This window comes from Aquila chrysaetos, chromosome 2, assembly GCF_900496995.4.
Source record: "Aquila chrysaetos chrysaetos chromosome 2, bAquChr1.4, whole genome shotgun sequence".
In the NCBI taxonomy this organism is placed as follows: domain Eukaryota; kingdom Metazoa; phylum Chordata; class Aves; order Accipitriformes; family Accipitridae; genus Aquila; species Aquila chrysaetos.
The window spans coordinates 38,730,045-38,743,623 of NC_044005.1; the positions used below are offsets into that span (position 1 = coordinate 38,730,045).

General features: G+C 42.7%; 1 protein-coding gene across 16 annotated transcripts in view; it reads left to right on the top strand.

Moving 5' to 3' along the window:
• The window catches only part of RAD51B (RAD51 paralog B), a 495,227-nt gene that overhangs the window by 390,816 nt on the left and 90,832 nt on the right, over positions 1–13,579 (top strand). The window lies entirely within an intron of this gene.

The following is a 13,579-nucleotide window of genomic DNA, read 5'->3' on the forward strand; positions in this document are numbered from 1 at the left end:
GTGAGGCACATCATGACCCTGTATGTTCAAGGCTGAAGTTGCCCCCTGTCCCCTGTGGCCGGGGAGAGGCGCCTGCAGTGATTCCTTCCAGCACGGTGGAGGGCACTCCATGCACCATTGCAGCCTGCACCCAAAGACTCCTGGCTTTCACTAACTGTCAAGTGGATGGAGCCAAAATTGGCTTTGCTTTATGGTGCCAGGCCCCAGCCCAGAGGATGTGCATATATTTTTCTAAGCTACATAAATTGACACAGCAAATAGTCCCAGCATGGGAGGAAAAGGTAAAACACTGTGACCTCATTTCGACAAAAAAACTCATCCATCATGCAGAGAAGTAATTAAAAAGCATGGCGATTAAATACATGCCAGCAAATATCTTCAAATCCTAAGTCACTCATGCCCAAAATAAGCAGTGCCTGTGCACGTTCAGAGGAAAAGGTAGTGCTTCGTGTTCTCCTCTTTCAGCCTGTGCAGCCTCCAAGTCCTGTGCAGCCAACTTGCTTCTTTGGGCTTCCTCATCAAAGGCAAAGAATTGATTTCAGGAAAAACGAGAAGTTCTCTCTCTCTCTGGATGATAAAAATGATAAGGAAAAATCACAGTGTGCTTGGCTGTATTGGGAATTAAGTTGCTGTGCCCCAGCTTTGCATCCTGGAAATCAGCACTCTTATAACCAGGATCTGTAATATCTTAAGTGGAGAGGTGATATTCCAAAACTGCGGACAGTACATTCTTGTGAGATTTAGCATCTGCCCTCGGGAAGGTGTTCTGTAAATTTCCTTTTTTATTCCCCTCTCCTTATTTTTATTTGGTTTCTGTTTCTCTTTCTGCTAAAGATGAAACAACAGATTCAGAGCTCTAACTTTTGGGCGAGTCAGACGTATTCAGATTTTTAATTGGATTCATGTAGCTTATAGTGGGTTAAATCAAAACGCACATGAAACCAAACATCCCTGTGTTCTAAGAAAGTTTGGTTCCAGATCCAAACATCACATCTAAATTAAATTCTTGTTTGCCCACTACTAGCCAGAAACCATGGTGAGATAAGTGAGATCAGATGGGGAAAAAAAGGAGGCTCAGATTTATGGCAGAAAAGTTCTCAATGTAACAGCATATCTTTGGCTGCCCTGTTGAGGAAGGAAAGAGAGGAATATTTCTGTCTACTCCCACTTTACAACTGGCTAGGTACACTAACTTTTTTTGCTTTCTTCTGAATGAGTTGACTTTTGCTGGAAGCAGAGTACTGGCATGATCTGGTACGAGAAGCCTATGTTCCTCTCTGCCTAGCCTCTCCTACTGTACAGATCAAACATGGCTTTCAGGTAAAATGCTGCCTGCCTTCTGGGTCTTGTGCTCAGTTACTAGCAATAATGGGCTTTTGCAGGGGCTGTTAGGAAGGCCTTGAGTCTCACCATGACCAAAGTCTCATGCACTTGTGGAAAGCAGACTGCATGATAGGATGTACGACAAACCCAAACAATGGGCCTAGTGGAAGGAGTAGATGGCAGGGGAGAGGGAGGATGAATCCACTATGTGCTTGGCCTGTGCAAACTCATGTAATCACAGCCGGGAAAGTTCAATTCCAGAGTTATTTGTGTTTAAGTGAAAAGGAAAGAGAAAATCTGGTGGCAGAGAGGGGAAAGTACCACGTGTCAGACTGAAGTTGAAAGGAGTACATAGGTGATTCCCGTCTGAGGCCTTGGTATGTATATGGGGTGTTATGAACCCCTCTGCGCCCCCAGTTTCCCCAGCGCCTTCTCAGGGTCACAGCAAGCCTGAAGGAGTGCCAGGAGTGCACCTTCAGCCTGAGTGGAGACACATGGTGGTCTTTATCCCCGTTAGAGGAACAGCAAGACTGAGACCTGGAGTCATACTGTAGGTCTGGTTGTGTGTTGTGACTCTTGTACAGGGGTGCAACTCCATTAACTGCAGAAGATCCACTCTGACTTGTGACTATGTGTGAAAGAGGAATTAAGCTGAGTAAGTCCATGGCAGAGTGGAGCACACAGCTGAGGACTCCTGATGGCCTGGCACAACTTGGTGTTGTAGTTTTGCATTGTTTCTTTCGTCTGTATTGGAAAAGGTGCACACATGTGTTGCAGAGAGCAAAAACTTGACAGTGTTTTCACTTCCCTTGCACTGCTTCAGCTGACATCTCCTCTCTATCTGAGCACAGCTTCTTGTTGCACAAGAAAGCACAAGCACATTGAGGCTGCACTGTCACAAGCAGAACAACACACAGTCCCATCAGCGGGTATGAAGCGTGGAGCCCTCTCCTCCCCCCATTCCCGCCCCTGGGACAGACGCTGTCAGCTGTCTGTTACTCCAGGTTACCATGAGCCCGTTCCCTGGGTCTCCCAAAGTGCGTCTTAAGTTTCTGGCAGGAGGGCTTGGGGGACCCAGAAACAGACCTTCTGCCCGCTCCGGCAGCTCCACGTGGTGCCTGCCTCGCACTGACCTTCCCTGCCCTTCGGCCTCTGCCCTTTCCTCCCAACCTTTTGGGATTATTCCTGCTGTGCCTTCTCCAGGAGAAGGCCCCTCTGCTGCTGCTTTAGTGTCGAGGGTGACCGTGAGAGGAAAGAAGAAAATCCCCCTCCGATGACTTGCGTTTGTGGAGGGCAGTAATCAATACCCTGGGCACCCTGCTGAAGTGCTGGTGGAAAAGCACGTTAACCCTCCGTGCGCTAGCCTCCCCCAGGCTGCCGTCTCCCCCCCACAGCACACTCGGCTGCCCTCGTTTCCAGCCAGGAGGGCCTTTCTCTGTCCTTAGGATACACAATCGTGCCCGTCCTGCCCTATTTTCTAGTTTTGGCCTGAAGAACAAGATCGGAGGTGGGATTTTTGCTGGAGTTTATCCTTGCCCTAGCCTCATCTCCTTAAGAGGTTGGTTGTGGGTAATGGGAAGAGCCGCTTCTTTGGTTACTGCACCGCAGGCCATGGGTGCTGGAAGGGGGAAGCAGGGGAGCGTTTTTTTGTTTGTTTGCTTTTCCCTGAACGGTGAAGCTCTGGGCAGAGCTGAAGGCAGGATACCAGACGTGATGGACAGGATCTGGTTCTGCACATTCTCCCTCCCCTCCACCGGAGGAGCAGGGCTTGTGGCCCCAGCAGCCTTTTGAGGCCCTGCCAGTGGGGGAGTGAGAACTAGGCCCATAGATTGCATCAGGGCTCTTTTTCTGGTCATGCTAGTTGGTTATAATGAGAAAATACTCCAAATTCCTAGTGAAAAATCCTTTCTTCCTTTCATTATTACTGGGCCAGACAAGCTAAGCTAGCACCAGAGCCCTGAATGGCGGCTGGCTAGCGGTGTACACAGCGGTGCCAGGGTGGGAGGCAGGACTCCTGAATCCTCACCCCAGCTTCGCTCTGTGGTGTTTTATATAAACCTCAGAAAATCAGTTAACTTGCTGTACATTCTGTCTGAACATACCTGGGCATGAAACAGGATCAGTGATACAATCCCAAATGTTGTTTAAAAGCTCAGTTAGCTAACGTGAGTAAAAAAGATCTTGCAGTGAAAGATACTGAAATGCAAAGTGATGGGACTGTCTCAGACTTGATTTCTGAGCAAAGCTGCTTTCAGATGCAGCAGCAGGTACCTTAAAAATGTGCTTCATTTTTTTAATATGTGTTCCTCATCTTTGGCAGAAATTTAACATATGTTCTGGACAGTAGGTTGGATCCAAAACAGATGAAGACTTCCAATTCAAGGTGCCTTGCCTGATCACTGAGGCATTAGCAGGGAGGTGTGACGAGTTAGGCAGCAATGCAGGTTGTTGTGGAGAATGCACTGGTTAAATCTTGTTGGTAGACTGTGAAATGTAAAATAATTAACATTTAGAAACTATTTTATGATTTTTCAGCTGCAAACCTGAGTATATGTTCAGTGGTTAACAGACTGGTGATTGAGGCATGAAGACACCCTGTCAAGTCCTCCCAGTCGCTGAACTGGGAAGACTTATCTTGGTTTACATCTGAGTTGATTGCTCTTTGCTTCTTTCTCAGGGCTCTTTTCCCTCTTTTTCGTGATTTGAATCATTGCTTTAACTCCTGGGAACTCTGAGAAGCACATTTTCTCTTTTCTTGGGAGATGGATGCTAAATTTCTTACAGAATTAATTTGATCAATATGAAATCAACAGGGAAATTAAAGCTCTCATTCTTTCTATAAGTGCACTCCATCTGTGGGGGGTTTATTTAAGAGCAGAATGAAGAATATGAGAATTTTGAGGATCCAAGATTTGTGTATATCCTACATTGTCAGTCTCTGTCTTGTTATGTGGAGATAACCTTCTATTCCTTCCCTGTATGTTTCCCATTTCTCCTCTTATTTTAATTTGTGTTTCAAATCACAATTCTCCCATGCTTTTCTATAGCCTTCTTTAAATATTTTAAAAAATATTCATTAGCCTCATAGTAGTCCTTCTAGGTAAGTAAATGTCTTTTAACAATAAAATCTTTTACAGGTGGGAAAACTGAGGTACAGAGTATTAAATAATATAATTACTTAATGAATTAAAACATATTTCAAAACTATTAAGTACCTTTCCTTGTCAGCCTATATTTTATACTTTAATATCAGAGAAACTTCTTTGAGCATTTGTTAAAGGAGAAACGTTAACTGTGTGATGGTGGGCAAGGAGCAGATAGTGAACATAGTCATTTTGGAGGAAATCCTTGGGAATTCCAAGTACCCATCATATCTCCAGATGGCCTGAAGGCCATGTTTTATATTGCAGTATTTCCATTGATTTTTTAAATAGTTTTGAGACATTTCCAGATGTCTTGATTGGAAAAGGTGTTGCTAAAGGCTGAAGCCCAGATTACCACTATGAAGGTATAAGAATCTCATGGAAAAAAATCCTACCCTTCTTGCTTTTGGTGCTTATGTAGCCCCTGTCGGCATAGTATCTGAGCAACTCGTATATATTTAAAAATAGAAATAACAATAACAAACTCTCTGTGTCTCTCTCTTCCTTCCCAGCCTGTAAGTGAAATAGCTTGATTTGTTCAAAGGACTTTTTCCTTGTGGTTTCTAAATATTTAGCTGTGGTTTTGCACAGTTTATCTACTGTTCCATTACTCCACTGAGAGGGGGAAAAAAAGATGCCATTTCCATTATTTCGTAGAACTCAGAAAGCCACAGTGTTACGTGTTCCCTCTACTGATTCCCATGTAGAGCTTAACCAACACCATTCCCAGAGCTGTGCATTCATTACTTTATTGATGCACAACCAGGGATGTTTTGGCAGGATTCGGTGTTGTGTAAGCCACGTGTGATGTTAAAGGAAGGCTGCTATATATGTTAATTGCAGCCATTCACAGGATGGGTGTGGAGATGTAACATTTGCTTGTAGAATATGTTTGAAAAATCATTATATTCCCTTATTAATACACTGTGAACTTGATAAAGTAACATGTTAAACGAGCGTCATTTTTCTCTGTTTTGTCTGTCTTTCTGGCCTCAGTATAAAGCACACTGTTTTAATAATCAGCTTGATTTCTCATTCAAATTTCTGCTTTCTCCTTTGAGATAACAGTGTGTATAGCTCCATGTTTTCTACATTAATTGTTTAAAAAGCACTGTACAGGATTGCAAAGGAGTTTCCTGAAGACACTGAAATTTATGGCCACTGTTAGCCCTTTTCCTAAGGGAGTTCTGAAGATTCATCCCTTTCACATGTCAGATTTCTTATATTTATCTCCCTGAAAAGATCTGAAGTTCTTAAACTGAACCAGGTAATCTGTACAGTCACTTGTGCTGGGAGAGGTGGCTTGTTATTTAGTAAGCAAGATGCTGCATGGAAAGTGAACTCAAACCTCTTCAAATCATCTGAAATGCAGTGACTACTGAAAGTAAAGCTTGATGCCATAAAGGTGCACATCACACGGTGATCCCAGTCCTCAGAGTTGGACGCTCTTTTGTCCATGGCCTTGGACATCAGAATGCGGCCATGTTCCTTAAGAGTCACAGTCTAGATCAGCTTTTTTTGGCTGTCATAGTAGTTTGCGTATCCTACATCAGGGAGGCATGCAGACCTTGACACTCTGTGCCACTGTGACAGCCGTTTGTTCCTTTGATACAGCGTGATAATTGCTAGCGTGTCTAAAATGTCGCTTCTTCTGCCAGCATCATCTCTATTTTTCTGTGTTTGACTAAGCAGCAGGGTTTTTCTTTGGCTTTTATTTGAGCTGAGGAATTCAGACGGCTGGGAAACAGTGCTATCAGTTTGTAAAGTGAAGGCAGTATATAGGCAGGCATCATAAATGCTCTCCCGGCATCCAAGGGTGCTGTGTCTCATACATTTATACATGTCTAGTGGTATGAGGAAGATAACTGAGCCATGTGGGCCTCTATGGTTGCAGGAGTGTCTCTGTGTGTCATGAATGACCCTTTGGGAAGAGAAGGAATGTGAGACAAGTCTTAGTCTTTTACGTTCACATGCAGCAGTGTTAAACTGAGGCAGCAGCATTTTGTGATCATTAGAGCTAAAGATTGCTGAGAAATGCTATCATCTGAGTACTTCCTGCCCCTTTCCTCATAGTACAAAATAGATTTCCATAACAGAAAATCTTTCTCTTTCAGAAGTGTCACATTATTTCCAAGTTACACAATCTAACAGTAGGAAAAAGTAATTAAGAATAATACACAGTTCCAGAAACAGGACGCAGATACTTGTCTGAATGTATCATCTGCAGTACACTTTATGAAACATCTGACTTTCCCGTAAGAACCTCTGTGATGCTTCCAGTTCCTCTATACCATTAGAAACGTAACATTTTCTTTTGTTGTCCAAAGAAGGATCTCACAGCTAATAATAGTTTTAAAGAGCTATCAGTGTTTAAGTGGAAACTTCAAAAAGTGCTTTCCTTTTGTAAGTTAGTTCTGCCAATATGTCAAATTTTCTGTCATTCTTCACTGAAAATACCATTAGTTTGGAAACAGGATATTTGCTGCTTCTTGTCTGTGTCTTTTGGTTAACCTGCTTGTGGTATCTAATCATGCAATTTCTGGTTTGGAAAATGATTCTCCTTCTTCTTTACAAACTCAAGCACATACAAATATTCCAGCAAGAGTCTGCCTGCTCCTGTGTACAAAAATGCAGAGCTACTCCCATTGCTGTTGTCCTAAGTCCTTTATGTACACCCATCCATTTTGGGACCTATTTTGAAATCACTTACACTATAAGAACCTCTGAATGACCTATGGAAGCTTAGGTCAGTGGCTTGGTTTGCCTTTATTCTGGCCCACTCCTCACTCATCTTGCACCAGCCGCCTTTGCCAATGTGTACTCTTTTCCACCACTGCAATAACCTTCTCCTTCCTTTACCTTCCTTTCTCTCTGTCCATCTGATTCCAGACACCAGCCCCAAATACTTCCTCTCTACCTACAAGGCAAACCCTGCTCTGTTAAGTACTTGGAGTATGGGAGTAGGAACCTCATGAATTATAATGCTACCTCTGACACCCAAATGTTGAGCAAGACGCTTTAACTTTCATCCTCTGATTGTTTCCCTGGGTGGCTAAGCAGGAAAATAATTCCTAGTTAACTGCTTTGCAGAGGTTCTGTGGGCTTAATTAGATGTTGGTCTAGGAGCTACCAACATTAAAAATACAGGCAACAGTATGGGTGCTGAGGAGTTTAACCACAAACATCTCTTTCAGTGTCTCTTTTATTCTTTTAACTTAATTAACAGAAGTTAATCTTCTAACTTTATAACTTAATAGTTTTACAGCTTAGAGTTTATGAAAGGCACCATAGCAGATCTTCTGAAAATGTAATTGTGTATTATTATCATTATGGCTAAGAAAGTAAGAATACTTTGCCCTTCTCAACTACTTGGCACTAAAGCACCTAAACCCCTGCAGTTTGGGCCTTGGTCCTGCACTCCATCTGTATGCCTCACATTGTACGAATGAGAGGTCCTTTTGCCTGAACGCATAGAGCATTGCGTGGTTACAGACAACAGGTTTTAGCCATAGATCTCAAAGAACTTCACCAAGAAGGGCACGTACGATTATCCTCATCTTACAGTAGGAACCATGTAATACAGTACATGGTGGAATGTGGTATTAGCCAACAGGGTGTTCTGGCTCCCTTCTCCCTGGTCCAACAAGTGGGAGCTGTAATAGCAGTCTCTGCATCCTTCATTTTACAATATGGAGACAGAATGATAGTGGTCCTTTAAACAAGCCTCTTTATACTCACTGCTTAAATCAAGGGACATGCAGAAAACTATAGCACGAGTAAGGAGTGAATATTTACTTCTGTTGTTTCTAGCAACATAGATAAGAGTACGTCTAACATATACATCCACATCCAGTTGCCCACAGCACATGCTTAGCCTTTCGTGACTGAGGTTGCATGCATGTACAACACAACAGAAATGAAACCACTATGAGTGTCTTCAAGATTTATAAATGGTGAAGGACTGAAAGGGTTAAGAAAAACCCTCTGCATATACCTGGTATATAAAACTGTCATGTAATCAAATGAGAGGAATGCACTCCACAGTGTACATTAGCAAACACTCCATGCAAGCTGGCTGGCAGAGGCTCAGGGTTTTCAGTGCTGCCTTGCACTACAAAGCCCTTCTTTGTTCTCTCAGCTCTGTTTTAAATATCTGATGACTATTCCACACCATGTCAGTGCCAAATCCCCAGCTTCACTGCAAACTCTTTACAACAGCACATTGTGGGCAGATCGGATGGGGATGGGCTGGTAGAGTGTGGGTATCTCCCCTTTCTTTGCTTCTCAGGCAGGTCCTCTCACCAGCTCTGCCATCTCCTTGTAATTTCTGTAGCCCCTTGTGCAGCCACCTGGATAGCGTTCAAAGCCAGAAGGAGTAACTTGGGAGTGCAGAAATTGAACTTGGATCCTGACATGGCAACGGCACTCCTCAAGTGTGCATCAGGATGGGTGTAGTCGAGGTTCAGCCAAGGAAAGGCAAATGAATCAAAGAGTGTTCTTGCAACAAATATTTTTGTTGAAACTTGCTGTGCCTATACTGTTGTTGGCTGGATGTTGCCTGAGCTTGCTAGCCAAGTGGGATTGGGCTTTGAAAAAAAACTAGATGAAAGATTTCCTATGAACATGCACACAGAAAGGCAGGAAGTGATGCTGATGACTCAGGAGATGGTGATGTTCCTTCTTGATTTGGAATTAAAGTACTTCCCTGGAAGGATATTAACACAGCAGCGCACATCTCAGCCTCTGTCAGATGAGATGTTAAACCAGGGTCTCATCTCCTCATGCTTGTTAAGGATGTTTTTTCATATGACTTCTACCTATATTTTAGTTAGAAAGATGATGTTCTAGCTTTCTGTACAAGGCACTTATATGGTATTGCCTTAACTGCTACATAGATGCTCATTCTGCACAAGAGATGGTTTTTCATTCCAGGAAAAAAATGTTGCTTGAGTACATGAAGATGTACAATAATAATATGGCATCTTCTTCTTGGTTCTAAACCTACTAATTCTATTCATGGCGAATACTCCTATTTTTCTGGATGAACATAGTGTTGTTTCCTGCAATGTTTTGGGATTTCTGTGTGTAGACACTGGGGTAGGAAATAAACAGTAAGTTTTCTGAGTTAAGAGAAGATTTTATACAATATTTCAGTGGTGCTGCCCACTTTTGGCAATTAATGTGAAAAGAAGCTAAGCTGCTCAGTTTCCCATTCTGTTTCTTGTTTCCCTTCCTGAAGCTCCTTGGCATGCAGTACTGGTGTGCTGGAAACTCAGCCCTACAGTGGGTGGCTGCAGTGCCTTCTAAAATAAACAAACCTGTTTTCATTCAAATGTCTTCATTTCACATGCAAATATTCCTTGGTAGGCTCAGTAAGAAACCCTTTCTAAAGTAAAACCTAATTATTAAGGGCCACTTGAAGGTGCATTGTAACAGTTTTGCTTAATCATTTAAAATCCATGAAAGCTAAAATCATTGAAAGCAAGGTTTACACCACTGCAGAAGCTTGTGCAAGGCCATATTTGCCACTAAAGCTCTTTGGCTTAAATAATCCCATTCAGTGCACACGCTGTATAATTGATTGTATATCAGAATCCTTCAGGGGACTTGCAATGGCTGCTTAGGCTATGCAAGTGCACGCCCTCTTGTCTTTGCCATGTTTGCTTCCCTAGTACAGGACTGAGTAGAAATAGGAATTTATTTCTCTGTGGTGAAGTATTAATACGTGGTGAGGAGGTGTTATTGTAATTTTACTCAGAAGGGTTATAGCGAAAGAGTTGAAGGGACTCTCTTTGTGGTATATAGAAGTCTGTACCAGAGTCAGAAGTTGAATCCACATGTGGTATGATCCAGTCCGATGCCTTAACCGTCAAACTATTGGCTCTCATTTTGTATAGTACCTCCCATCACACACAGAGTCCTAGGAAAGTTCACAAACAAGACCCTGTACCATTAGGCAGAGAGTGACCAGCCAGAGAGTGTCTCGCTTTTTAACACTGTAGCAGGGGCTATGAATAGTGCACAGGTCCCTTTTGAAAAAGAAGAAAATACCATGGGGCATTTTTAATGTTCTCCCAGAGTTTGGTGGCAACCAGTTTAATGACTAGTATCTTCCCAAAGGGGAATCAGTTAGCCTTTTTCTGATACTTTCAAGAGATTCCTGCTTCCTTTCCTTGCCCCAGCCTCTTCACTGTCACCCTGCAGAGATAGTCCTTGGGCATAGTGTGGCCATCCAGTTGGTCTTGGTCTGTTCACCACAGATGAATAAGCAAGAGCTCCAAAAGGGATTGACACTAGAGAAATCTTTTCCTTTGTGCACCAGATTCTTTTTTCAGGATTTTCCAGACTTTTTCCTCCCTCTTTCCCCATCTTTACATGTCACTAACTGCTTCCTCTCAGCCTCCTGCTTCAAAGCCCTTGCATATACCTAGTGCCCACCTAGCTGTTTGCATAGCAGTGCTGTAGCAGAGGGACACACACTTCTTGCAGGGAGGCAAGAACTCATTTACTGTTTTGGGGTTTTTTAAGTCCGTTATCAGTGTATTTACATGGCAACTTTGGCCATCTTAGCACAGTGAGATAGTTATCTTGCTCTTCCAGCTTTATCATTCACTGGAAGAGATTACAGAAAGTCAGGTTTTTAAGAGACAAAGCTAGGACCAGTACCTTGCCTTGCAGGTGGGTGCCTGTGTCCTTTCCTGCAGGCTGCCAGGAAGAGAGGTAAAGTCAGAAGTGGAAGGACTCGGGAAATGCTCTAGCTGTAAAATGCTCCAAATGTAAAATTATTTGTTTCTTGTAAGAAGCAAGTTGCTCTCTGGGGGAGGTCTGCAGCTGGCATAAACCAAGGGAATCTACAAAGATCTGCACCAAAAAGAAGCAGTTAGACTAAGTAAAAAGAAAGCTGTGTGTTAAAGAGCTAACTATATTTTGTTAGGAATGACTGAAGTAAGCTGTTTTCCTGGCAGTCATTGTTTGGTGGAGCTGAAAGAATGAGCCAGGTATTATGACATTACTTTGAGATGGAACATTTGGGAGAAATTAAATAGATTTGCTCACTCCCAAAATACTTCTGGGCATTAACTCAAGAGTAGGGAGTTCAGCAATGAATGCAGAGCCAGAGCAACCAGGAAGGTCAAGAGGGATTCATGATTCACGGTGATTCGAGCTGAGCAACAGGTGATCGCTTCATGCAGAAGTTCTCTTTTTATTGCTGGTGAGGACTCTGTGCTCCTGTGTCCCACAGCAAATGTGCAGGTCCCATTTTCTGTCAGGCAGGTTGAATGTCATGTGGGTTTTGCTTCCCTCTCTGATTCGGTTGTGTCTGCAAACAGCTTCTTGTTGCCATTCATAGGAAGATGCAATCCTGATGAAATCCAGCTGTATCTGTCCAGTGCCACACTGATCATGTAGTGTCAACTGCTTCCTTCCAAGCCAGAACTTCCCTCTTTGCTTACAGACTTTACCTGTCACAGTGGCAGATGCTTTTGAAAGTACATATCTCAGCTTCCAAATTTTCTGGCACCTAACTTCTTCGGCTTTCCTGTGAGCTATTGAACGAACCTTTGGGCCCAATCCTTCAGTCGCATGAGTTCCCACATAAGTCAGTCATTGCATAGAGTGAGCACAGCCAGGCTCTCTCTTGCCTTTTCTGCAAACACCAACTGAGTGCAGATCTTTTATAAGCTGGTAGAAGTTGAACTGAAGAAGAAAAATTAATCAAGAATTCCCAATATGTACATGTAATGGAAGGGCACCTCAGTGCAATCCCAACAAAGAGCCCCAGCTGGCCGCAGGAGAAAAAATTCACTGGACTATTTAAAGTGGCAAGATCCTTCCCTTCTTTCCAGTGTAAAATACATGCTTGCTAATATGTGGATGGTATTGGGGAGATGTACTGTGTGAAGATTTGTTTTCTTTGAGAGTATGGCCATACCTCCCTGAGGAAGAAAAAGATTTCAAGTGGCCTTTCTCCACTTTGTTGGCAAGTCAGCCACTGTATCTCCCAGGATAACAGGAGTGCCTGATACACTGAGCAGATGAGCCTTGAAGGATGTGAGGAGAGCTACTATACTGGGATCAATAGCATATTTTTTCCTTCTGTAGCATATAAACATTTGACCTGATAAATACTAGAACTTCCTCATCTGCTTCTTCCTTTTTACTTGTTTTAAAGAACATCTAAATCCCCATATCTATACAATCTTATGGAGAAGTCCATCTGTGTGTGTTTCCTTGGGAAGTCCCATCTATGTTTGCTTGGGAAATCAGAGAGAAATTTAGGTGTAAGAGTATTGGTGGAAGTTTTACATTGATGCTATTTACATTTAGCTGAAATACATTGAATTAGATTACCTACTGCAGTCAGAAGAAATAGAGTTTTACCTGTACCAGTGACATATGAGTTACAGTGTGCTCCAGGGGAGGGGAGCTCAGCTCATTAATAGAATATTTTTAATGTGTTTTTAGTGTTTTGAGGGGCTCTTACAGAATAACGGTTCCAACAACAATCTCTGTTTAAATGTTTTGCTCTCTGAGGTGTGCGTATTCAGAAAGAGAGTGGGGGAATGTGTTCAATTGTTTCTTATGTTAAACAGGAATGCTTTTAATTTGATCCAAATTGGAAGGAAGCATCACTTGACAAATGAATCTATAAGGCTGCTCTTTTTCAGAGGAGCTAATGTTTTGTTCCTGAGACATACTCTGCGTATGTACTGCTAATGCAGTGCTGAGTCAAACAGCATCCATCTGTAGGAGCAGCAGAGCTGAAGGTCAAGGAACAGACTGCAGGTGTCTTCCCCCAGGGAACTTTTCATACCTGCTGCTTGGTGCAACCTAACCTATTACATAAGTGAGAGATTTGCTCTTCTGATGAATGTTAATGATCCTCAAGGATCCTATTGTGTTGGCAGGGATGATTTAGAAGGATTCAGAGTGAATGTGAGAGGCAAAAGGCAGCCTTCATCTACTGCCATATGTTGGATGGTGCTGTTTGACTACGAAGGTGTCTGATCCTTCTCCAAAACATCAGTGATACAACTGCTCTCCAGTATTAATAGATAAATCAGCAATGAGCATATATTTTCTTGCCCTTTTGTCCCTATTTTTAAGTAGAT